The 27,884-nt window shown below is 41.8% G+C and overlaps 1 long non-coding RNA gene across 1 annotated transcript; it reads right to left on the bottom strand.

Moving 5' to 3' along the window:
• Positions 1-453: 453 nt before the first annotated feature.
• Positions 454-27,820, bottom strand: LOC121671920. The gene is made up of 4 exons (XR_006018669.1): positions 27,399-27,820; positions 13,414-13,565; positions 9,266-9,337; positions 454-7,377 (listed from the first exon to the last, which is right to left on the bottom strand). It is a non-coding gene; the product is annotated as an uncharacterized LOC121671920 (long non-coding RNA).
• Positions 27,821-27,884: the final 64 nt, after the last annotated feature.

Genomic DNA, 27,884 nt, shown 5'->3' with positions numbered 1-27,884 from the left:
CACAAAAAAACCAAACCAAACCAAACACCAAAAACAACACTCCACATGATCTGTGCATAGAAATTTATTTAAAATGTATTTAAAATGTCTGTCCTGAGTAAACATGTTTCCTGGCCTGGCTTCATGTGAATAAAGCATTCTTTTAGACAAGTCACTTGATGTGCTGAAAAAGAGTCTAAACACTCCTTTTCAGTGCTTAGTATTGTTACAGTGGGGATACTGCAACACGTGTATAAAACAACGAGGCCTGTGGAAAAGAAATCTATACGGAGCGATTCTTGGTAGATGTTTCAGAGAGATGTTTTTTTCTCCAGCCGCATGGCCGGAGCTCTGCTGAGGAACTGCGGCAATCACAGGACCCGAGGGTCCTTGCCCACGCAGGGGAACACAAAACAACCAATGGGGAACGAGGCTGACCAGGGGCAGGGAAACCCCGTGCCTCCCACCCAGGGCCCCTCTCCCAGGACCACATGGCAGGGGGAAGGGACCCCGACATAGTATATATGTGTTTATATTTCCATCATGGATAACTGTACAGAGCTCATCACTCTGATCACAGAAATTACCCAAACTGGAAGCTGATCACTTTGAGCAGGTCCCGCTGCTTATGCAGAGCAATGCACATAGCAGCATCCTGTTTTCAGGACGGCATCCTCCCAGTCAGCAATGGTAGTTTGGTGTGCTTTCTCCTGTTTGGGGCCAAAAAGCGGTATGTACAAAATTCTCATTGGTGCCAACATTAGATCATTTCTTCTAACTGACTGGGTAGTTAGAATGGCTGCAAAATCCATCTGTGCCACGATAACTGGATTGGGATAGAACAGGACTTGCCTAGGGCGGAAGTGCAGGGTGCATAATGATCTGTGCCAGTGGCTGGAGAGGACGTGTTTGGTACGGACATTAATGTGATGGATAGGTTGAAAGAATACTGAGAGCCTTCAGAATTTCCAAATCAGGAAACCAAATTACAGTGTGATGTGGGTGAACTTAATAAAAAAATGATGCCAGTGAAACTGTAGACCTTCTTCATAGCGCTCCATCAGAACTGCAAAAAAAAGATCTTAAAAGGAACAGAGTATCAGTGTAATAAACTTTAGTGCACATTTCATTAGGCTTGTGCCAGAAAAAACAGCAGGACATGCTGTAGCAGTGATTCCGTTTCAGAATGGCAGCTGTGCTCCCATCTTGTACCAGTAGAAACTCTCCTATTCCACAAGTAAGGCAATAAAACCCATAACCATTAGTCTCTTGTCCAAATCTCTCTTCTGACCCTAAGCAGATTTCTGAAACAACCGTGGAGAAACCTGTATGACCAGCCCAGATTTTTCATCAAATCCAAGAGAATGCAGAGGAAGAAGACTCTGAATGGATCCTTTGGCCAAAGTGGAGTTATCTCCCAAGTGGGAGAAAAAGACACTCTTTAGAGCAAAATTCTTCCTCTTCTGAAGGTGATGCCTAAGTTTTTTCCATTGACTGGAGGGAGACTTATTGTTATAAATGTCTTTGCTTTAGATGTCTAAGATTGGATGAGACCACCCTACTTGAGGAGTATCCAGTAAATATGCTCAGTGAAGCCTCCTCTCTAATACCAGGATGAAGAGCCCACTATACATGCCTTGAAATATATATTGGTTGGGTGCTTCTGCAAAGTCTGTAGAAAGAATTCTAATGAGTTTCTAAAAACTGGACCTGATGCTTTTAAAATTATGTCATGTACCTTTTGCTGTTCAGTTTCAGTGCATTAAATTTTTCAGTTATTTTGCACTGCTAAAAAAACAGTGAAAAAAATGGTGCAGTCATATGGTTCTTACCTACAATCAAGGGTACCTGAAGGAAATTAATTTGTGTTTGTTTGAATGCACTGAATCTTTCCTAAAAAGACAAAATTCACAATACATTTCCTGATATCCTATACATCAACATTTATGTTACACTCATTTTTCAGTGAAAACAGGCTTTATCAGTCCTGGTCATGCCTCTGTCTTAATTTGTAATGATGTTTTTCAAGGCACCATAATCTGAATAAATTGATGAAATGTCCCTGTGTACCTCAAAAGCACCTTTATCTTTTCATTACAATATAGGTGCTCTAGAGCATCCATCCATGCCAAATTAAGGTCCCGGATTGTAAAACTGACTTTACCATCTGCTTTGGGCATGGAGCTCAACCAAAAGCCTTCAGAGGCTACCCCCCATCAAAGAGTAGAATCTGTCTTCTAATACAGAAACTTGGCCCCCAGACTGGCACAGCAGATGAAAGCACAGGAATCAAAGGCAATTTGGGATTCAAACATATTAGCCAGAAGGAATAGATTGAAGAATATAAGAGCACATTTCTCTAAGGCTAACATGTGCTCTGATTTGTATCTTGCACTTTATCTCGGTGAGACTTCACAAGCAAGGTATGTGCAAATACAGAATTTGTTGCTTTGCATTTTGAGCTGTACTTTTGATTCAGTTGGTGAGAAAGTCAGAAAACAATTAAGGAAGCAGTTGTTTGGGCTGGTGAAAAAGAACAAAGAAAATTATGGTGACAAACTAAATGCTCACATATGAGCAGGGACAGATAGTCTCACCCAAATGTTCTTAAAGAGCAGGCAGAGATAATTACAGAGGCATTATCAATCATTTTTGACACCTCATTAAGAGCAGATGAATTGCTAGTGGACTGAAGGACAGAAGAGCCAAGAACAGCCAATAGTTAAGTAGGTAATAAACAGGAGAGACAGATGTGGACCTTTGAGGCAAGCTTCAATACCCAAAGAAACTATAAAAGGCTTTATTCCTATTGCTATGGCTTCTAAATGTACAGGTTTCTGTGCCTGTGGGAGGAAATACTCTTGGGTCCAAAGAGAGGCAGTAAGATGGGCAGGAATATGTCGAGCTTGTAGTTGCTGACTGAGAAGTAAGACAACCCCCACTCTCCCCCCAGCCATTCCTCATATGTCACCACCAAACATTACATTTTATATTTAGAATATATTCGGACAGAATACCGAACAAAGAAACAGTTATGATCAATAGAAGAATCCAGGTAAAGGATTAGACACATGGTTGCCCAGTGATGGTTAATCTAATTTAGGCAATCCTTGTACTGGGGAGTGATTTTGCATACTAGGACTGGATTTAGTTTAGTAGACAGAAGCACGCAAGCATAGAGGCTAGAGGTACAAGAATGGGCAGCCATATCCTGGCAGAAATAAATTAAACCATGCCCTGAATCTTCATTTTTCTTTCAAACAAATCCCAGGCTGAATTACTCGCATTGTTTTGGAGCCCTTGAATAGCATTTCAATATTTCTTTCCACTATGGGGTAAATTGTTTTGCTCCATTGATTTAACACAGCTCTTTTGGGGATTCGTTGTTAGGATATGTATGAATGTCCATTAAGAAAGAACAGCAACAGTACCATTAATAACCTGGGGCAGATGTTAAACTAATATAAAGGCAATGATGCTATGCTGATTTATGCAAGCTAAAGATCTGTCCTACTGAATACTCTGAGAAGTCACTTGCCAAACCATATTATCTGTGCTTCATTGCCTTATTTTCTGTATGCCTGAGAAAAGCCAAAGAAAATTAGATCCTTCTTATACCACTCACAGCCAGGAAAGGATCTGTCATCATCAGTCATGAAAACACTTGAAATATGGATGCAGTGTCTTCATTGCCATGGTCTTCCACGTCTAGCTTATTACCTTGCTTTAGAGGACAGAGCATTTTTTTACTGTGCATGGGTTTCAGACATTTTTGTCAGCAGAGCATGGTGGGGTGGTAGAGAGGATAATGTGTTTTACTGCAATCTCTTCTTTGATTTAGAATTTTATTTACTTCATTTATTTTCAGGTACTTGATTTTTCTATGTATGTCTCACTATTATGCATAGACCATTAATCTATTCTGAGACCTCCAACTTTCAACTTTTGGTCATTCATAGCATTTTCAGTCATCTTTTGTAGCTATTGTAGTCTTTGAACTGTATGTTACTAGATTTTTTTAGAAATGTCAGGATATGACATTGGCAAGTGCCAAGTGATCCTCATTTCTTCCTCCAGAAGCCGGAAGACAACCAGGTCTGTGATGTGAAGTCTCACTCTTAGTTAGGACTGTTTTAAGCCCTTATTTCATTACAATTGTAGCTACTGTTTTCATTTTGTATCTAGGATGGGCATTAAACTAAAAAGTGCAGCTGCTTTCAATTATACTCTAATTTTCTGTTTTTGTGGCATCACTTAGTTGCCCTGCCCCCTTCCCCGCTGTTTTCTGCATTCAGAGCTTTTAACCACTAGGGAGTTATGCGGGGATAGGAATTAACAGACGTCATTTGCCTCTGCTTCTGGTAGCAAGACCAATTTCACTTAGTGAAAAAATTATGTTCTTACAAGTCAACTAAAAACTTCTGTCTATGGGGAAATTCTGGAAGAAGTTGCTGAAATTAATAGGACGCTCTTAGGGAGGTGCCACAGAGAAACCTTTTGTAGGCCTAGTCCTCCCTTCTCCTTCTGTATCTCTCAGTCCGGGGTTGGGGTTGCCTTAAGAGAGGGGGCCATTTGCTAGTGAGATGTAGGAAAGGCAGCAGACACAGACTGCACCAGCAAAGATAGCATTCCTGTGTGGAAGGGAAGGGTGTCCCAGCCCCATGAAGTCAGTACTAACAGGAGTCATGAAGACCCAAGTTAGGAGGGAGAGACAAGGACCCTGGCACCTCTGACACAAACCTGGCAGACACTGAAGGGTTCCTATGATGCCCTTTTCTAATGCCATGGTTAGGCTGAACTTGCCACAACTGTGGGAAGGTTGAGCAGCCTTCGGGTGAGACACCATTGCAAAGGCAGCAGGGGAAACAACACAGATCCTGGGAATCACTGGTGTAGTTATAAGTGAGTGTGCCTTCATGGCAAGCAGGAGACAGGCTTTCCCAACCTCCCTTTAGTGAGGATGATCTCTGTGCTTGTTTGATGATGGGGTTTTGTTAGCTTCCATCAAAATGAATAGAAAGAAATGAAGAGCAATATGTGAAAGGCACGCTGAGTTTATTGCGTGGTCATCCAGGATGCAGAGGTGAAGAACTATGAGCAAGGGCAGTGGGGGTGGTAGCCTCATTCTTCATTGTTTCCTCAAATTAGTTAGAAATCTTTCCTCTTTGTTAACAGGAATTTCAAAGTGAGGGCAGCCTGCTCCCATACAAAGTATCCACATGAGCCAACAGGCACCCTTTTGGCGGATGAGGAGGTTTCCTCTTACTTAGCAGCTGAAAAATGGAATCTGATGAATTAAACTACCTCTTGTAATTAATCAACTGGCTTATTTATGCCTCCTAAACTCAAATTTGAAAGCTATCTGGAAACCTGAAGTACCTTGGGGATAAAATAATGGGCATTAAGGTTATTTTCTAGCAAATGAAACTTTGGGAGTCTGCCAGCAGTAGTCAGGCTTATTGGACCATACCTAATCGAAGCAGGGAAAGGCATGAGCTGAAGTCTTTGACTACCTGAAAGTTAATAGAGTGATGAGCAAGAGTGACCTCTCTCAAGATGTGAGATAAATAATAAATGGCCAGAAAAAGAGGTAAAGAGCTAAAAATAAAGTCCAACTACACTGTGGTCCCTAGTAGCAGTGGTGAGGATCATTTCACATTTCAGTGTCTCCTCCACTTCATTGCAGGGAAAAATGTGTTCACAGAGCACCTCACTAAGCAGGTTTTTTGCCCCTTGCTGTTCAGCTCCAAGCTCTCTCTAATGAATGAATCAGCATTCTAGCAGAGCCGGGAGGGGAACTTGCACATCTTGGCTGGGAGCCATATGACACTGAGGAGTGTGGTTGGTCCTTCACATCCACACTGGGAAATTCCACTGACTCTGAGGAAGCAGTTGCCAAGCAAGGGCTGTGGTATTAGGAGGTGAAAATGTATTTGTAACATCTCCTTTTTAGAAGGGAAAAAAGAGATGTCTTCAATGAGAAATAGTCTGAAGAAGGTGTTGAAGGGGTTTATTTGACTCATGCTAACAAACTCTGGGACAGAACAAATTGGTTTTAAATGGAGGAGCTGGACACACAGTCCAGCTGACCTGAAAGAAACCACAGGCAAGGAGTAGGTCTGTAGAAGAATGTGGGACTTTATGAAGCCTTGTGGTGAAAAGAGAGAGATGTGGGGGCAGGTTGCTGAATCCTCTGACTGCTGCCTTCAAGCTCATACCTCAATGTGAATGGACACACACATATAGTCACATGAAAGGCATTTACTGAATTTGACCAATGTAGGGAATCCATTTTCCAGATTAAAGCAGGTGAGTTTGGTGACTGAGTGAAATGTGACAGAAATGTCCAAACCCCAGGGTCCAAATCTGAGCTGAGAAATAAAGAGCCCACCTCAAATTGCAAAGGAAGGAGTGACTTAAAAGGGAAGAAACACAGAATCACAGAATTGTTAGGGTTAGAAGAAATCTCTGGAGATCATCTAGTCCAACCCCAAAGAAAGAAAACATTCTGCACAAAGCTATTGCTTTTAAAAGAGAGTAATAAGATAAAGCTGTCCCCCTTGCTATGCACTGAGTAACAGCTCTGAAGGTACCTTCAGTCAAGGAGCAGGGGGAAACAGATTAGATTCATCAGAGAACTGAGACTGAGCAGTAGGGAGCTATGACAGGAACTGCAAAAAGGGAACAAGTCAGAGGCAACACACAGAGACAACGGTCTCTTCACAAATCCTCCTTCATATGAGAATTTCCTGCGAGTGGCTGTCAGGAAGAAAAGACAGACAGGATAATGTCGAGTATGATCATGCTGGGGATGTCAGAGCAATGATACTGCAAAACTTGGGGGAGAGAGAAGAACACTGAAGCAAATGGCAGAGCAGGGCTTTGGGAACATGAACTCGGAGGAAAACAATTCCAGTACAGAGGGAAGCAGTGTTGTAGATGCACAAGCATCATCTTGGCTCCAGCAAATGCATTTGGGAATAAACACAAATGGTAAAGGCCATTCACCTTGGTTGCATTAGCAATCTCCACAGTTCACAATAGTGCAGTTTTGATTAATCAGTTGTGCTTGCATGTAACAAGGCCCAGGCCAACATCAACTTCCACTGGAACAGATCCTGCATGTCACTGCTGATTTGCCTGTGTGTTCCTTCCTTTGCCTGCTGACTTGGTCTTCACAGAGTGTGGGTTGAGACATACTGTGATTGCCATACATATTTGTCCCTTTTTATTTGATACTACCACCAGGATGCTTCCCTCTGCTACTGCTATTGCAGGCTTTGTTTCACTGCAGAAATAATGCACGTCCTTGGGTTCTTTCCTCTTTCCATCACACGTCTTCTGTGTCTAGTCTCTGAAGGTGTTTTTAAGCACAGTGCTCACTCAGCATCTTCTGGCCTATGTGACATGTGAGAACAGAAAAAAGATATTTACTATTGACTCTTAATTTGGTCTTAGACAAGAGGTGAAAGCAAGAACCACAATGAAAGGCAGAAGACACATATTGGAAAGATAAAAATATTTAAGTTAGGCCATGTGTTACATGCATAGGAATCTAAGGTCCTCTTTTATGTAAAACTTCATGGCCATCTGGGTTTTTTGAAGTTGCTCAAATAACAGCTTCTGATGTCACCTACAGTGCCATTTTTTCACATGGCCACTTGTTAGCCTATTTCAAACATTGTTGTCATTTTAAGAGGCTTACTGGGCAGTTTCTAATTTATTTGAACTGTGTAAATCAATGAGTCAGAGGCTTCTCTTTGGTATCAGATTATTCTCTGTTAGTCTAGTGCAAATTCCTCTCCTCTTTTCCATCACATTGTAACTACAGTCTTCCATTTGCAGGGAAATAATCTCACACAAGTAAAATTCTATCCAACTCCCAAAAATGCCACGAATCTTGAACTAAGCTTTGCTTCTCTTACACTGCTTCACAGTCCATCTCTGACAGAGATGATCTTTTTCCCAGTGAACGAAATAATGAGAGGCTTTCAAATCACTTGATTAATTTTACAGCTTTCAAAGCCAGCACTGCACCCCACAGCACACAGGAAGGAAGTCCCAGAGCTCTGTGCAAATTTTCCATTGATGCTGTTTTCACCTCCTAGCACTGAGCTGCAACAGGACCCAGCCCATTGCTCCTCCTGCAGCCCTCTGATAATGCCACTGGCGACACTTTTGTTCTGGAAATGTGACAGCCCCACCTTAACTTCAGATTGTAGTTTATAATCAGAAGACACAGAAAAACTGCGCCACCATATTTTCCATGTGTCACTGGTGCAAAGTTCAAACTGGCTTTTTTGGTTTGCCCTCGGTATGTGGAATGAGCCCGTCACCTTTTGATATCAATGTTGGATCAGTCCTCATTTGAAATGAGCAGGGAAAAAACTGAGAAATCACTTTCACTCATTTGTAAGCAATATCCAAAGATTGCTAACAAAGACTGGATGAACAGAGCCTGGACTGCCTCCCTGCACTGCTTGCTCATCAGCCAGTGTGAATGTGTATTCTGTGCATGTGAAACACAATGAAAACACATCTGCTCCTTTTCATGTACACCACAAGTGTGACTGTGGCCCATGAGGGCCTTTTCCCAGTGCTGACAGGTGGCAGAAATTGAGTTGGTTGCAAGACCCTAAAAGTTAATGAAGGCAGACATCTGCAGCAGAGCAGTCTGTAGCTGAGCCACTCAGAAAACTCCCTGTGCAGCCAAGAAAGAGAGAAGACACTTCTGTGGAGCCTTAATTTAGATGTCTATTTTAGGGTGGGCTGAATCACACTTTGATGCCCATTCAGTCCTGGCCTCCCCTGGTCACCATTCAGCCCAGGTGACCTACATTCAGGTAAGTGATTCCCACCCCTGCTTTACCCAGGCAGATGAAGTGCCACTCCAGAAGAGCACTTTGGCTAGGTGATGTCTGTAGCGGAGCCGGCTCTGCCTTCCCTCTTGTAATCATGACTGCTTGAGAGGTTATTTTGGGGCACTCGGGAGCAGTTTAAATTTGCTCTCCCCAGTCACAGGCAGTTTCCTCTGTCTGGTTGTGAGCTCCATCAGCTACTGCTACTGGAAATGCAGTTTGCACCCCACTGCATCAATAAAGGTGAGTCAAGCACAGTAAGGGACTCTAAAGGCTCATTTCATTGATGTTTGCTATTATTGAGTACATACATAACATTCCTGTAAGCTGGAGACTGCTGTAATAAGGCCAATCTCAATAATATGGAAAGGCATCCTTCCAGGGAGAAAACACAATGGCTCACACCTCTTTCACAAATTGTTTCTTACTTGAAAGTTTCAGAAAACAAAGTTCTGTTTGCAGGATGTTTTCCTGGTGTTTCTTCCCTGCCTGGAGGGAACCTGGGGACAGACACAGACAGCTCTTCTCAGTTCAGAAAAAGAATACTGTGATAACTGTGATAACCGATTCAACATGCAACAAAAAGGATGAGTATGACCAGTGTTGTTAGAGCACAGACATCCCCACAGGTGGGGGTAAACCCTATAGGTAAACCAAAAACATAATCTCAAGTATAAAATCACCCTCACATGCCCATGCATTGGACATCTCCAAGAGACCCAAGTGGTAACAGGAGGGAAGATCTCAGAGTGACTCTTGTCTGTTTAATCAACTTAATGCTTAAGGACTTTTTCTTCTACCACACCAAGCGACTTCTGTCTGACTAAAACCTATTTTTCAAGGCATTTTCTTCTTAACAGAGATGTAAATCAGAAACAGATTCACCATCCCTTTTTAAAAATTTGTTTCAAAGATTCATACCTCAGTGTTAAAAAAATGGTGGGTCTTCTTGTCCTACAACCCTTTCTGGCTTCCAAAATTTGAACTTGATAACCCCTGTTCTTGTTTCTTGCTGAACTCTTCTCAATAGATTAAGTATTCACTGTGCCCTACCTTTCTTTTTTCCCTACTTCAGCTGCTATCAAGCCACTTCACAATAAATAGCTCAAACCCTCTACGAATAAACCATTTTCTCATACTCATCAGGCTTCCAATCATCTCTGCACATTTTCATTTTCCAAAATGTTTTTCAAGATGCCTGCATCAGAGCTTCATGCAATAATTCAGTTCCAGTGAAATCACTTCCCTGCTCCTACTTGTTCATCTCATGTTTATGTAGCTGGGCATTACATTTGCTTGTATTGCCAGAGCATCACAGGGGGACTCTGCTTTCCCTCTGGCAACTCTGAGACTCTTCTCAGCATTGCTCCTTCCTCAGCTCTGCAGATACAGCCTACGGCCTGTGTAACTCAGCCATATTAAAAAGCTCTGTTTAATTACACTCCCTACACCTAAACTCCCTACATCATTTCATATAGTTATCATGTCCTTATCATAATTTCTATTCCAGCAGCACATGTGATATTAAGAGATTTGTTTTAAATTACAGGAAAGCTGCATTTAATTCCAGATCACTGATGAAATTGGTTGGTCAACACTGTTTCTAGTACATACCACCATGGGATGCCACTAGAAACACACTCATTCAGAGAAAATTTCATGTTAGCAACAGCTTTGCAATCTGCCATTTAGAGAGTTCTAAATTCATCTTATCCAAGCTTTATTGACACTAATTGCTCATTTTTGCAACCTTGCCATGCAGTTGCTCATTTTTTAAAAACTCAGATTATCCTATGCCAGCAAATAGTACACATTAAACCATAGAAATTTTTTATGTCTATATGACAGTGTTTATCAGCCAAACACATAATTCATAGTAAAATCAGGCTGTATTGACAAGATTTTTTTTTTTTAACAGCATCATATTAACTGTCATGAAATGGTATTCACACATTTTACCTCTATTTACATCTTCGTTAATTAAATCTTGTTAATTTTTCTCTTATTTTGCAAGGGAATAAATCAGGATAGAAAGGTGATTGCCCATATTAACCCATTTTTATCTTTTTACTGTACCATCACCAAAGGATTGAAGCAATTGGCTGTATATTTTGATGCAAGTTACTCAGGTCTGATGATGTACAAACATTCCTCTTAAAGACATGCTAGAATTTTTCTTACTTTCCAGTGGACTGGAAAGCATTTGAAGTGGCATAGGCTTATCACCTGCTTTTCTCCAAATACAGAATATTAATATCTATTGTCAACTTCTTTCTTTTTTTGTCTATTGAAGTTACAAACAGTCCTATTTTCACTTTGCAAAGGTGGTCTTTTATAACTTCATTTGTTTGTACTCTGACTCCAAGAGTCCTTCTTGTGCTAAACCTGGAAGACCTTTTTTTCTGTAATTTCTTTACTTTCCTTCATGTGTTTTCTACAGTGCTAAGTTCTAACTGGTAGCTGTGGTTTACCCCTCTCTAACACTGTTACAAAGCACGAGCCCTGTGGTTTACATTTACTTCTTTACTTACATTAGGAGGTTTAAAGCAGAGAACAATTATACCTGTATAATAACAGCAACCCAGAGGGCATGAAAAGAAGATTAACACCATTTCCTCTGTCACAGTCTGGAAGAAAAGAACATCTTAAACTTCTCCTGGTACCCCAATCTTTGACTTTGCTGGACGCCTAAGCCAGGTAGAGCACACAACACTAACTTACCCTTAAGAGGACCAATGGCCTGAGAGCAGGAGATTTCAGGCTTAATATAACACAAGTTGGGAACAAGTTTCTGAGTTGAAACCATCTTCATGCTCTCTGCAGCCCTGACCTGCTGTAACTCTACTGAAGACATTGAGGTCAACATTTTAGGTTTGTCTCCTAAGAAAATAAAAATATTGCAAGGATCCTGGAGCTTGGAGGCTTGAGCATTTTTTTCTTGTGGTTAAGAGTTCATGTAGTGGCTGTTAGTTTTGGGTGACAACTGAGGTGTAGTGAGCTGTGCAGAGCAGCCATTATATTTAGTGGGATGGAGGGGTTGGTAGTCAGGATCACAGAGTAACTCAGGTGGGAAGGGTCAGGAGGTCTCTGGCTCAAACCCCTGTGTAAAGCAAGGTAAGCTTCAGACCACGTTGCTTGAGGGTTTATCCAGCTGGGTCTTGAAAATCCTCCCAGAGTGGAGACTGACTGCACAGCTTCCCTGGGAAGGATGATTTGCTGCCTGACTGTCCTTGCAGTGAAAAACTTTCTCCTTAAATCTAGTGAAAATCCAGCTGTCTGTGGACCACCTGTCATGCCCAAATATGAACAGCTTGGTTCCATCTTTTCAGTGACCTCCTTGTACTCACCAGGCAACTGCTGTTAAGTCATTCCAAAGCCATTGTATCCCCTGATGGAAGAAGCCCACCTCTCTCAGCCTCTCCTCACAAGGCAAGTGCTCCTGCCCTGATCATCTTGGACGTTCTCTGATGAACTTGCTCTGGGTCATCGGTGCCTTTCTTGTGTTGCAGGGGACAAAGCTGGACACAGTACTCTAGACGTGGTCTAACAAGTGCTGAGTAAAAGCTTTCTTCATCTAACAGCTGTTTTTCAGCCACAGTCCTTTTGTTTCCACAGTTTTTCCAGATCCCTTAAGTGGATTTCTCGTACCCTGCCTCCATTTTTCGTGTCATTGCCACTTCAGTACAATTTGTTGCCCTGCTTTTGAAACTCTCATACCTCAGCCTTGCAGTTTGCCTGAATAATCAGTATTCAGAAACAACAGTGATATTTTGAACAGATGAGCATGGATCTGGTTTTGCTAATGCTGGTTGCTCTGGCAGACTATACAGCAGAAAGCAAAGAAAATCAAAAAGTTCTTCTGTCCCTTCCCAGAACAGAGAGTGACAATAATGGATCAGTTTCCTACAGCAGCCATGGGAGCCTTTTCTTTGCTAACAAAGTATGCCCTCTCTTCCCAGCCTACAGCAATTTGTATCAAGGAAAGCCTCTCAGCACTGCCTTGTTATTTATTCTGCCTGCATGGCCCCTCAGTGCAGTGGCTGCCGCCAAAGGCAGACTCAGGATGAGGCATCGCCAGAGAATGTTAAAAGCAGAAAAAGTCCCAGAAGCCACACAAATGGATGCAAAAATGTACGTTCTCTTCTCACTCCACGAAAAAAAGCAGCAACTGTTAGTTGTACACAGGCTTCACGGGGCATTTAGGCTAAAGAGCCCTGAAAAGTCAGGGGAATCATTCCAGAAGTTGTGAAAATGGATGTGATTCTACACACAGAATATTGAACATTTCATTTTATGAGGGCTGCCTGCATCACTTGCTACAGTGGCCAGATAGACCCCTTTAAGATCTGACTTTTCTATTAGGCAAGGAGCGAACCTCAGCCATGGCCTCCAGGTTGGGGAGCTCTGAAGCAAATATGCACAGGAGCACCCAGTATGCTACAAAAACTGTAATTAATACAGGAATTAGGTACCCCTGCAAGGAGAGGACAGAGTACATAAAATTCAACAACTACAACAAGGCAAATTTTCATGGCATTCTAAGCTTGTTTGTTCTTAGAATTTCAAATTACCTTACCTGCCTTATTCCACATGCTCTGTCACAATCCCTTCTCAGACCCAGCCTTCTCTGTCCTTCCCAACTGGTGATCCTGGAAACCACCTTTCTTTCCCAGGGTCTCTCAGATTCTTCCTGGTAGCGTCCATCTTGGGTCTCTCCACCTGTGTGCTCTGAATCAAGAGCCACAGAGCAAACAAGGTTGAGATTCATCAAGCCAGTGGGAAGTTGTGCAAAGACGGAGGTTTTAGTGCTCTTTGACAGTGTGATTTGGAAAGTTTTCTAGGGGTAATTGGCAATTAGTTATGGCACTTAACAGCAAGACCACATATGACCATGTTGGGGTGCCTGTGGAATAGGTGCAATAAACACACGAAAATGAACCCATGTGATCAAAATCTGCAAGATATCCTGATGTGCAAATAGGAGGACAAGCAAAATTTTGGGGTTCTTATTTCTTATGAGCATGTTTTTCCCATCCTTCAGCTCAACTCATTCAACTATTTTCCAAAAACAACACTGTTCTCTCATCTATGATATCTCAAGGAAGTAGAACACAAAAAATAGAGAAGCTGGTGACATGGTGATTGGGATGCTCCATTTTAAATCAAGGCTGTTGGGCACTTTCAATACCATAATTAAGGATAATGCAAACCATTTTTGCCTACTGGTTTGCTGTGGTAGATCAGGATTTTCCTCAAAATCTGGAAGAATCAGTAATTGAAAAGATTATGTAAATCTGGTCAGCATATCACCAGCCTGGGAATGTATTTAATTTTAATCACTGAAACATGTATATTGACAGTTGTAGGAACAGACTGAAAGCTCATTAAGGTCTGTTCTAAACTGGGAGCTTAAAGAGGAATTTAGACCTGATCCTCATTTGCCTAAAGTAGCAATGAGGTATTTCAAGAAAATACTTTGTTGAGAACAGTGAGGAGAGAAACTCTGCTCAAATGAAATGGCTTTTTTATGTTGTAAGATCTATTCCATACAATCCAGTGCACATAGAAGGTCATTCAAGCTCAGGGAAATATTTTTCCCATCTCACTGTTGCTTGTATCCAATTTCTGGAATAGAGCAGTGTGCAGTGGTTGTGCCAACCACTGGGGGAAAATGTCTGCCCCAAACATGCACAGTTTGAATGCACCAGAAGGCTAATAAACAGCAGGAGGCTGTAACCCTCGTGTTACAGAGGCTGACCCAGAGACACTGAGTGACTGTACTTGCCAAAGGTGACAGTGGGAATCAACAGCAGCACCAGGCACTGTCTCACGGACTGGTTTATTGTCCCTGAAACTATCAGTCTCTGAAAGGACATCTTTCTCTCTGATTATTTTTTCTGAACATGCTTTGCTTTTTAACGGGTTGTGAAACATAATCAAAGAACATGTTCATTACTGATGTTTGTCCAAGAAGTTTCTACTAACATCAGCCTCTTTTCCTCCATACAATGCCAGTTTCACAGATCCATTTGCATCACATTGGAGAAGTCCTATTCATGCATCATTTGCAATATGAACCATCTGTTTTACTCAAAACAGAGATAACAGACAATGCTGCCTCAATACTGAAGGGATTCATTTTTTAATCTTTGTGCACATTTGTTAAAATAATCTACCTTTGAATTTCAAGCTAAAAAATACTGTCAGAACATACACTGGCCTGCAAAGATCATAGTGATTTAATTAAAAATGTATAAAATGTCAAAGTTGGCTTAATGCCCCTGTGGGAAGGAAATAGGGCCAAGTTTCCACCCGTCTTGAATACATACTGGCTTATATGAATTGCACTGGAATGAAAACAATTTTTTCAATCAGAATTAATTATAAATTAAAGTTAATTAAGCTATTTACCTTTGATGGCAACACTGGCCCATACAAAACTATATACAATCTATTGTAATGCTGAAACTGTTCTATGGTCCATTCTCAGGATTTCATGTCAGAGGAACCAGAAGCTTCCTTTTCAGCTTCAGTAGAGTATTAATATATTCACATCTACAATAGTTATTCCATCTCAGCAGAGAAGTAGCCAATTTTTCCCCTAATTAAAGCCTCATTATACCATCTTAATAGAAACACATAGCTCTCTTCCACCTCAAAACACTTGCTAAGTTTTAACAGTGCCCAAGGACACTCCATAAATCAGTAGTGGCAGTACAATTAGTACTGAGGATTTCTTGGCTCTTAGGTCTATATTCAGCTGCTAAGCCAGCTCTCAGTTTCCATCCCCTGCCCATTCTTTTTGGTCTATATCAAGTTTTGTAGGTCATAAATACATGCAATGTCAAATGAAGCACCCCTTATCACAGCCTGCCCACTCACTCAACAAAAAATATATGCAGAAAAGAAGGTGAGTGAATATTCCTTGTCAAGGAATAAACCATTGTATATTTACCAAAAGAGATAATGTGATATACTTACACCCTGAGGGTTCATGGGCTATTTTCTTCCCCTTTCTGACAGTATATTCCTTGTGCTATTCTGACAATATAAACTACTCTAAATAGAAAACAAGGAGCTAGTTGATTTTTTTTTATAAATGTGCCATATTTTTATTTAACATCCAAGCAACAGCTTCACAGATGGGGTTGAATTGCAAAGCAAGCTGTTCCCTAGCACCAGTGGAAACACCTTCCCAGTAACATTAAAGGGAGATCTTCATGGACTTAAGCTTGTCCCTGGTTAACCTGGCACACAGTACAGCAGGATGGCTGCATCCCTCTTACTGTGTTGGTAGCAGACAACAGGTTAAGGGACGGGAAGAACCACTCATGTCTTCTCTCTCTGCACCCAAACAGGCATAACCAGACAGATACATTTATTGGTATTAACTCTCAAGGTTTTCTTCCCTTAGATTTCTTTGCACCGCCTGTTTCCACATTTTGTAAGGAACTATTTCACAAGACAGTGTCATACAACATGCTTGGTACTACTTCTCTTGGTGTCTAACCTAAACCTTTCTCTTACCTATTTTCAGCTATGACTGTGCATTTCTTTATCATTCTCTTCTCCAATTCTACAGCAAAATAAACTTTCCTGAGATATTGAAAGGCTCTCCTTCATGAATGAACGGTGTGGGATGATCATGTCTCTGTCTCTGCTCATAATGTCCCTGAGCATGGAGCCCAGGATCCGATTTGCCTTTGTGACTGCAGCAGCACAATGGGGACTCGTGTTCAGCTTGTTGACCAACAGGACCCCCCACAGGAGAATCTACTTCTGCACCAGTCAACATTTCCTATAATTTTCTTCCAGGTCCAGCTACCTGACCTAACTCTAATAATGAGCAAATCTTCTTGTAGTCTCATCTTCATGTAATTTTAGATGCTCTTTCTTAACCTCACTTTCAAATCCTGATGCTAGGAAAATGCTTATTTTTAAATCTATTTTGCATTTAAAACCCCCCATATTAGTACCTCACCCCATCTGCCATCTCTATCAAAATTGGCATTTGACTACTGCATGTTTGATCTTGTTCAGTAGTGTCCTTTGCTGTAATTTTCTTTCCAAAAGTCTTGGTGAATTCCAGGGGAGGAAATGCTCTCATCATCTGCACTGGGATTTTGTACAGAATCAAAATGAACAACTGTTCTCTCTTGTGTAGTGACACATTAATGCCAAATTTCTCTGCTTCATCTCCACAGATCTTCTTGGTTCTCAAATGACCCATAATCTGTGGAGCAGGAAGGATGAACTGAAAGCCCTGGTACAGCAAAACTTTCCTGAACCCTACAGATTGCAGTGTCCCACTTGTGTAATCTGAAGACGTCACTGCTACATGGATAAAAGCAGCTTAGTTTGGAAGCATAGAAATGTTCAACTCATTAGATTTACCAGGCCTTCAACTGTCTTTCAGATGTGGTTCAAAGTGCTAACTCGAATCAATGTCTGTTGGTAATTGCTCTGACATCCAAAATTTTTACTGAACCAGATATTATTTTGAGTCAAAAGAACAATTTTCTTTTTTTTTTTTTCCCACAGGCACAGAAATGAGACAGATGCCCACCTACCCACTGACGCTTTCCCTTTTATTAATTTGGTGTTTTAAGGAGTGAGAGTCGGGGTGAGGGTGTATGTTGGGCTTCTTCTCTTCTTTATCCATCTGGGTGTCTCACTGAGAGAAACTGTGTTTTTCTCCTCTAGAATACAACTGAATAAGTTCTACCTTCTGTATTGTTTTATTTCAGTTCAATAAAAAGGATTGAATAAAATATGACATAAAAGTCTTGTGATTATCTCATATGGTTTTTCAGACAACTAAATGACTGGTAAGACGTAGAAGTGAATGAGGAGAGAGCTCACTTTTATACCACAGCCCTCAGAAAAGTTTATTTTTCTGACAGAAGTTAAATCTGCATTTTTCTGTAAGGCTACCTTAAGCATAACCATCTTAAAGGGCTTATATCATGTTGTAGCTTCTGGGTATTTCTGTATTGTTGTCAGAATGAAGGTAACTCTGATGTCATGAAATGCCAGTAGCACCATGCCCAGCATAATGCAGGTAAACTAAAAGCAATGTAACCTTTAAAAAAACATCAGGCTGCTATTTAGCTACTGCACATATTAGCTATCTGGCACCTCAGGCTAGAAAAGTGGATGATGCAAGTGTCTAACCTTTAGTGCAAATATATTTGTTTGTGAATTATCCAAGCTTTGTGACCTGTGGCTTCCTAACCAAACTTACCTTCCAGCACAGAACAACATGGATGGGATATTTTTCAAATCACAGGGAGGAAAAAAAGAAGGAGGTTTGGCTAGAGAATGGGAAACAGAAAAACCACATAGCAGGGAACAGGGAAAGTGATTCAGTCACTGCTTAATGAGAATGGGAGACATGCAAGGAGCTGATGCAAAGCATGACAGCAAGAAATATAAGGGAAATATAATGGAAAGTTGTTACATCAATTTAGACCTAGTCAGGCACCATGGACCCCATGCTTTTAAACAGCCTGTGAGTCCACATCCCCCTTCCTAATGTCCAGTCACCTGTAAGTTGAATATTGTAGGTTAAATAAATACGATTGTAAATGACAGTGTTTAGCTGTCTAATTACCTGTTTGTCCGTGTAATTTATTTGGCTTGCAAATCTATCTCCAGAAAGGTGGGAATAATTTAATTACTCATCAAATGCAGGAAAACTTGGCAGGCACAGGTGCTGAAAGTGTTTTCAACCATAGTATAATGAGGTATTTTATTCAGGTAGTATTCTGACTGGGGGTTCTTTGTTGGATTCTCAGTTGAAATTACGATGTACTGTTCTGCTCCATATTTGTTCAGCTCCATATTCACACACAAAACATATACTTGTTTCAGCTTTTAAAAACAACCTTTTTAACCAAAGAAGCATGCAAGATACTGCATGCTTGTTTCACTTGAATGTTTGTGCACACCGTGCTTTTTTTTGAGTCTGAGCAGAAGGCAACAGCCTATAATTAGTAATGATGAGAGATCTATAAATATGTTTAATATTCTTTTTGTTTTCCAGGAGATTGTGTGACTTTGGGTTTTCTTTAGCAGGAGAACAGCACATGATTCTAGTAAATGATATTAATGACAGACTCAGCCCTGCTCTTCAATAGCAAGAGATACTCTCCTTAAGACAAGGTAGGATAAATAGGAAAGGCATGCAGCTATGTCCAAGGGAGACTGTGATTGTGGAAAGTCAACTGTCTTTGGGCTTTGAAGTGTTTCTTTACAGGAGTGAAAAACTGAAAATATGAAAATGGAAAGTCTCTGCAGACTAGTGGGATGTAGGCAATGGTTGTTGTGCAATTCATTTAGTACTGGCAGCTGCCTTCCAGACCCTCTCCTGCCAGAACAGAGATGAGTTTATAGGGGAAAGGAACTTAATTCCCACAGTGGCATGTAGAGGTGTGGAGAAGCATTACACACACTTAACTGCATTATATCCTGCTTTCCTTATGTGATAATCCTCACACTATGCATATACGTAAATAGGTATTTGTTTTTAGCACAGCCTCCTTATCAGAAAACTATTTTGAAAGTCCCTCCAAATAATTTTCTAACTAGCAATTTATCTTCTTTTGATATAATGATGATTGTTCATGCAAATGCAACGCGAGCTGAACAGCGATATCTCTCCAGGATTAGAGCTGCTGAGTGTCCAGCCTGGGAGACCAGCTACAGTAATACCAACACATCCCTAAGCAGAAGGATAGCACCTGGCAATGCACAGAACACATGGTAACTCTAAACCCAAGATTACAGCCTTCTGCACCCTCCTTGTTCACCGTGTACACATTGGTGGCTCTCTCAAAAACAAGTCTGAAGCAACCTGACACACAGATTAGGAACCCACTACCTCCATCACAAACCTCCATTTCAGATGTAGGCAACCTGCAAGGCTTGTCCTTCTGTTCACATCTGTAGAAAAACACTTAATGGATTTGAAAAATGGAGGAGTTCTTTAAGACCTCTGTCTTAAGTATTCATAGTCCTTGGGACATTAGTTTGGAAAAAGTTCATTGCCACCAGTCTAAAAACAGTTCAGTTATTTTAAAGTTTTAAGTAGTCCTTTCTCCTGTGCCTTTGTAATTAACTGTTTATTTTATATAATTCACCTTACATCATTTCAGTTATATTTGGCAGGTGACCAGCTCACAATTGTTCCAGACTTTCCCTGCAATTTATGGAAATAAGTAAAGATTTCACTATCCACACACAGAGCCCAGTGGAGTAGCTCAGGCACGTACCAGAGAGAGGTAAAGATGCTGCAATTATCCTGCTACAAGGCATGAGGGCTGAAAATCCTGAGGTTGGGGACCTGCAGACACCCCCCCCCCCCCCCCTCCTTCCCTGCCTGTGCTTTCAAAGCCTGCTTAGGACGGGCATCAGCCGTGCTGCCTTACACTGGGAATGGGACAGTGTCATTGAGAGCATCCAGGATGAAGTGCCAAGTTTCAGCTAGTTTTGGAGTGACACCAACTGCACTCAGACACAGTTCTCTCATTGCAGCCTGTCTGGTGCCTGGCTATAACCTGTTAGAGTATCCTTTCCAGCTTGGGTCCCAGAAGGAACCTGTACACGCTGCCCTTGTGCATCCCCATGACAGATATACTCAGCATGGGCTGGGTTTTTTTAATTCCAAACTGCTTCCAAGCTGCTGTGTAAAGCTGCTATGTGTAACACAGTCTGTCTGTCACTGATACCCAAGAGCATCCTGATCCAATATTGGAGGGGGCCGTGAAGTTTCAAAGAGGTTGACCAGAGAGGTTGTGGAGTCTCTCTCAGTGGAGACACACAAGAAACATCTGGACACAATCCTGTGCCATCTGCTCTGGGACAACCCTACCTGAGCAGGGAGGCTGGACCAAATGACCCCACTTTGGTCCTTTCCAACCTGACCCACTCTGTGATTTTGTGATTCAGTGAAGTAAGTGTTTGTTTGAAAAAATGCCAGGCAAGTAAAAGACATCACACTGCAGCTCACTTAGCATGACTGTATACCATTACCATGACCAGGGACATTTTTTGCCATGATCTCAGTGATGATCACCTGCCAGTGTCACTGGGAATATGGTACTGTCGTGGAAGTGAGAAAGACACAGCAGAAAAAGAACATTTGAAGGAAATTACGGTAAAAGAGGAGCATAGGTTATAACATGTAGTGCATAAACGTGAAGTACTTGGCACTGTCTGCTGGCACGCACAGAGACTTACTGTCCCCAGTCCAGTGCAGGTCTGGCTGCTGGTGGTGGAGCAAGAATTCTCCTCCCACTGGCACTGGCTGCTGGCACCTGGTGAACTGGTCAATCTGACATCAGGAAATGGCAGTGACAGATCAGTGTTTGTGCCTGATATGCTTACAGCCACACCAAGCCAGCTGTTTTCCACATGTCTCTGATATTTGCTCTCTCCAGCTCATTAGCTGGTGGTCAACACAAACAGCAGTGGTATGAGGCACAGCTCTGTGTGACACTGCTGGTCTCATGTCTCACCTGCTGCAGGTGAGGTCTCATGTCTCACCTTCCACTGATGCCAGCCCTGCCCATAAGAGAGCTGTCCTGCCTTCCTTGGCTCCCAGGCAGCGCAAAGCCCAGGGAGGTGGGGCAGAGTCATCTCTCTCCCCATCTGTGTGAGGCTGAATACGCTTACCATAGCCTGAAACTTCACTCTAGGGACACCAGGAGCTGCACAACAAGCTTGTTACATGCAGATAAGGCAAAAGTCACATTTAATTGTGCATGAAATAAAAATGGACCCCCAGGTGGAGGTGGCAGGGTCAGGCAGCTGAGCCAGCCTTAGTGGGGCTCTGGCACTGCATCCTAATGCCAGTGCAATTTCCACAGCCTCCAGCTCCACAATCACTCCTTTGATGTGACTCAGTGATCTTTTCAGGTGGGTAATTCCACAACCTGATCTGCTTTAGCACTGGAAAAGGTTTATACCTGACCTGAATCTCTGCTTCTTTACACAGAGTTGATGAGCCTTCATTTTATCCCTCACAGCTTTGTGTAAGGGAAACTGCTTTTCTCTCACGTCTTTTCACATTTCAGATGTTTTTACAGCATTATTATATTCCTGTGGATTTTGGCTTTGTATTGAAGTGATATGACAGAGGGGAAGAGAGGGCATACCAAGAAAAGACTAGATAGAGATCTCCATATTAAATTATGGGGGAAACTGAGCAAATATTTAGTGTGTGTATATGCATATGTTGAAGTAAATACTTATAGGAGGATGCTGTATTTTTGTATTCATAACAGAATACATAAACATACATAAGTAAAAATTGATTTTCATCATAAAAATGTTTCCTTAGTTAGCTGCTCTTTTAATGCTACATGAAAATTCTTCCCCCCTTAAAAAAATGGAATTCTGAATGCAGCCAAGCTCAATTAAAACAAAGTCTCTGTGAGAGAGGACCAGGGAGAAGTTTACTCATTTACATGTCACTTACTGAGTTTTGTGAGCATTTTTTTCAGAGCAGCTGATCCCAGAGCAGGATACTGGCACAGATGCCTCAGTGGCCTGATCCTATACAGCAGGCTTTATCTCTCTGCTTTTAATCTAATTAATAGATCATCAAGAATACAAACATTATCTGAATACACGGTAAAGGAGTCACAGAGCACAGCAGTGTGGGCCAGTGCATGAGCAGAAGCCCTGTAATCTCCAGTGCCCATTTGTCATAATGTCTTTAGCTCATCTCTGTGCTTCTGCAGCCAGTAAAGCTGGCTATCTCTAGGCACCCTACCAGACACCAGATACCCAGTGCTTCCCACAGGCGTGGGATAAGTGATGACAGCTTTGGCAGTGGCTCATATCCTGATCACACAGAGGTAGGGGATGGCACAGCCCTGGGCTTTACTCATCCTGTCCCTGCATCTCTGCTCTGCACAGAGGACTTGTGCCCAGATACTTCTTAATGGGTGAATAGAGCTCAGACCCACACTAAAAATGGCTCAGGCATACACTGGACAGGTGCTAATGCTGCTGTGTTGGGCTTGTGCAGGCTACACATTTTGTGTGGCCAAGCAGGGCTTTGGGTCGCAGATAGCCAAAAGTCCACCACCTCCCTCGGGGGGCCAACTGCTGACCCATGAGACTGCTGACCACTTTCCCCTCCCCTTGCAGAGTTTACCAACAGAGCCTCTCTCCAAGGCAACTCATCTCTATGCTCTTAGCTGATCTTCTCAGGGTTTACACTGCAAAAAAAGGTCACAATTGCGCCATTCCCTGGGTATGAAGAAAACTCAGTGGTTTTCTTTCTGTGAAGCCTGAAAGGCATTTCAGATCTTGAGCTGCTGGAGAACCAACAACCCTCCCCATGATTTAATTTACAAAGGCACTGACTTAATTCCCAGAAGGCAGTGATAATGCTGGCTTTAATCAAGAGGGCTGTGCCTAAGAAGAATAAGAATTCCCCTCCAACTAATTTTTACTGCCTAGTTACATGAGAGCAGAAAGCCCTGCTGAGAGAGGGTAGGAATGGTCTCTCCCCCCCGCCCCTGATACAGCCAGATCTGTCCTAGTGGGACAGATCCATGACTGCTTCCCACCAGCTTTACTTCAGTGTAAATGTACTGACCAAAAGAGCTCATCTCTTCAGTCTCAATAAGCTTATTTTACCTGTACTTCCTGCAGCTAGTTCGTGTTTTAATGCTACAATGCTAAGCCTAAATGACAAAATGATCAGAGGGGAAACCTGGGGGAAAAGTAATGATTTCTAGCTACTCAGAGTCTCCATTCTGAGGGAATCATTTGCTGTGTTTGGAGGTGCAGGTTTCCCATATGGCAGGGAGATAGGGGAGAGCTGGCATTTCCAATCATCAGCTTCTGAAAGGCAAACTGAGTGCAGCCTGTCTGCTAAAATCTGGTGAGGACTGAATTATGCAGAGAAGAAAGGAGGACTGTATCATTTGCACAGCATGCTATATATTTTCTTTCTCTGTGTTCTCGTTATGCCTCAGCAGTCTTCTCCACCAAAATACTGAAATACAATCCTTCCTTCTGAGAAAACAGTGAATAATTCTTTTCTAGATAAATTCAATCCCAGGAAAGCCACTGATCTTAATGGCAGAGTAGCTGATTGAGCTAAGTCTCAATCCACTTAATGGCCAAATAATCCAAAGTCTGCTATTAAAATTTTCATCAAATGATGCTGGCAGGGAGAGACAGACTTTTTATAACAGTTATTGCATGAGACCATTCCCTTAAAAACAATGCTTTTCCATAGCCAGCATGCCTCTCTGGCTGGTTGGACCTTGCATATTGCTGCAAGTGCCCCTCCTGTTAGCACTGTGGCAAGTGAGAGCTGCTGGCAGCGTGTGGGCCGGCCAGCAGCGTGTGGTGTGTGCAGGGCAGACGGCTGCTGTTGTCAGCCACCTCCAACGCCTCTCCCACAGCAAATGTCACATAAGGGAGAACTGGAAAACACATTTGACTTACAAAACTATTCCCATTCGCCTTCTGTAGAGCCTGGTGCTCTACCTCCTCTCTGCTAGTGGCCTGTATTTACTTTTTCTGCCTTCCATTCCCACCCCACACCAAGAGGAAGGTGACCATTCAGGCCTGGGCTGACACTACACCTACTTTATTACCTGTTTTCTGCATTGACAAATGTATCTATATTAAGGCATCTTAAATACTATACAAATATAATACATCCATTATGTTTTGTATTTACTATTTTAAGTTTCAAATTTGTCTATATTAAATATTTATTTTCCCTAAGGTTGATGTATTCCTCTGTGATTTTATCATCCTACCTGCATTTCTCTTGTTTCTCCAATAATAAAAATTGTCAGAACTGAAGGGAGAGTTTGGCCACTTAAGGAATGGCTTCAGTATTTCTAAGAGAGCTGCTGAGAAACAAATTTGTATTTGATATGATTCCATATTAGCAGAAGTTGACCTTATCTGAGCACAGCCTTAAAAGGAAAGTCTGTTCAGTCTCAGGCTTGAGAGTACACAGACATGTGGACCTTATGTAAGTAGTAATAAGTGTTTACAACATTGCTCAGATATCTTCATTGTTCTTAGCTGTACTTTTGCAATACTTTTGTTTGTTCAATTTCCTTTCTCTACTGTAATCTTAATGTAGTCATAATGGATTTGATTATATGTTGTTCTTTCTTGGCTTATTACAAACTGCTGGCAAACAATCCATGGCTCAAATGGGCTCCTGCAAAATCGGCTGCTTAATAATGCCAAATAACAAACAGGTCCTTGGTGAAGAATCTGTAAACCGAACAAAAGGACACATCTCTGCAGTATGCTAAACAAGCCTCTGCCTGCAGTTAGCAACATGACTGACAGGTGAAGATAAAGGGCAGCAGTAGAGAAAACAGTTCTTTGAAGCTTACACAAAATACCTCCTTCTACAGAGCATGCATCACAAATGTAGCAGAAATCCTAGGGACTAGCACACAGGATGCATGAAAACTTCTTTGGCATGACCTGGATGTCTGATTTCAGCCCCTCTTAAGAATAACGCCCTTATCCCAAACTTAAAACTATACAAAGCCTCATAGTCTGTTTGTGCTCTTCTCCTTCTGGGAGCCAACAGTCTCGACACAAGATGCCTATTTGTGAGTCATTGGATAAAAGAGACACCAACGGGTATCTGTCTGGGATTTATAACAGCTCTGTGAAAAATCCAGATCCTCATTTCCTTTCCGTTTTTTCAGGCACTTATAACAAGCTCACTTTTGGGTCAGATGCAATACTACATTCAATCCTGGGATTTTATTTCCTTTAAAAAAAAATTTTAACAAAAAAGTTAAAATAAGACATCTATTTATTAATTTCACTTCTGAGACAAGTTTGACACCTCCATCACTTTCATCTGCCATCTCTTGCGTTATGCTTGGCTTGTAAACACTTTGGGCCAAAGACAGGTTTGCTCTATAGTGTTTTCGATTGCCACAGTAATAGGAATAGAAAATAGTAATTATAATCTGCTGGTGTTTGTTCATAATAACAAATAAATGCTGAATGTTTCCTCAAGTGAAAAAAACAACCATGTCTTGCTTTATAAATCCTTAGATTTGAACTAATCACTCATGGAGTCATTTTCTCTGCATCTATGTGATTTAGACTTGCATCCCTGTGGAGGACACCTTGCAAGCACAGACCAAAGTTTATTTGGCAAAACACAAGCATGTGTACTCCTAGTGCTGGACTGGGCCTCCAGGGAGCAAGTGATGGTTGCCCAGACACAGCTGGGTGACTCTGCGCTGATTAAATTGAGGGGTATTAATGCTAACTGTTTCTTTAATCTGCTCTCATTCATACTGAGTCTGAGCAATGGTCTGAAACATCACTGCACTCCCTGGAGCAGAGAGCCCTCTGTTAAAGGACTGGATTATAGGTCCAAAGAGGAATTTCTTCAGCCTTACCTGTCTGAACCAGCCAACACCAAATCATGCATCAACATAAAACCACAGCACACTGATTTTACAGACACTGATACATTTCCCAAACAAATCCATGCAACCTTTTCAGTTTTCTCCAAGTCTTAACTGAGTTGTGTTATTGTGGCTGTAAGCAGCACAATGTGTAAATATTAAAATGTCACCTCACAGGAAGCAGAACTCTGTGAGACACCTGGCCATCAGTAGGACAGAGAGAAAATCATAGAATGGTTTAGGTTGGAAGGAACTTTTCAGGTCATCTCATACAAACCCCCTGCAGTGAACAGGGACATCTTCAACTAGTCAGGTTGCTCAGAGCCCCATCCAACCTGACCATGAATTTTTCCACAGATGGGGCTTCCACCACCTCCTGGGCAATCTGTTCCATTGTTTTATCAACTTCATTGTAACAGACTTGTTCCTTGTAGCTAGTCTAAATCGACCGTCCTTCAGTTTGAAACCATTGCCCCCTGTTCTATCACAGCAGGCCCAGCTAAAGTTTTTCACCCATCTTTCTTGCAGGCCCCCTTTAGGTACTGGAAGGGGCTGTCACATCTCCCTGGAGCTTTCCCTTCTCCATACTGAACAACACTAACTCTCTCAGCCTGTCTTCCTAGCAGAGGTGCTCCAGCCACTTGATAATCTCTGTGGTCCTCCTCTGGACCTGCTCTAACAGGCTCATGTCTTTCCCACACTGAGGCAATGTAGACATGTAGAAGGTCATTGTGACATGTAGAAGGTCAGAAGACTCAGGTAGTTTCTTCCTATTTAAAATATTTTGGAATAGAAGTCAGGTATACAGTCACTTTGAAAAGAAAATCACCCAGATCCCGGGATCTGAACACACTATCCACTGCCATACAATGCTGGCACAAATGCTGGCATGTTCCTATATCGCTAGAGTTTAGCACATAGAAACAGCAAATGTGCCATGACCAATTTTATTCAGCAGCATTTACAATCCCTGATGCTTTTTCGCCACACACAGTAATTTCTTACCAAGGCTGTCACTGGAACCTGCAGAAGCTGAGTTTACCTGGCTGCTGAAAACACTGGAAACAGACCAAAAGAACCTTTTCTTCTTACAGGGATGCTGGAGACCCATCTGAAACACAGAACTTACCTTTTTAGGCGTGTCTGTCTGGATAGTGTGTTCCATCCTCCCTGTGTGTGCACAGTCTTGTTCTTCACATAATCAAGGGTAGGTAAAGAGCAGATGACCCATGTGGCTGATCTTTGCCCAGCATAGCAGCTCATGGTCCTTCAGCCTGTATGGGGTAAAGTTATACTCACTGACACTCAGTGGGAAAATTTAAGCTTCTTTCCATGAGATTGTTACTCCTTCACCGTATTTTCCTAAAATCACAACCAAGAAATCGTACACAGTGTTCTACGTATATACAGCAATGCCTAAAAAAATGCAGTACTGAAAAAAAATGAAGATCTTCTGTCTCAGAAAATTTTCTGCAAACTTTGCCTGTTCTATTATTTTCAGCAACTGTCATCTGATCAGAAGTACAGCTTTACAGACTAAAATGTATAGAATTGAAGGAAGCCAGCATATGCTATTTTAGTGATTGTATTATCTAAAGTAGGACTTCCATCTGTT

The sequence above is a fragment of the Corvus kubaryi genome, unplaced genomic scaffold (assembly GCF_017639235.1).
Source record: "Corvus kubaryi isolate FWS band 111438036 unplaced genomic scaffold, C.kubaryi_AGA036_p1.0 37398, whole genome shotgun sequence".
NCBI lineage: Eukaryota > Metazoa > Chordata > Aves > Passeriformes > Corvidae > Corvus > Corvus kubaryi.
Note: the sequence above shows the minus strand (reverse complement) of the source record. Positions and strands in the feature narration are given on the sequence as shown.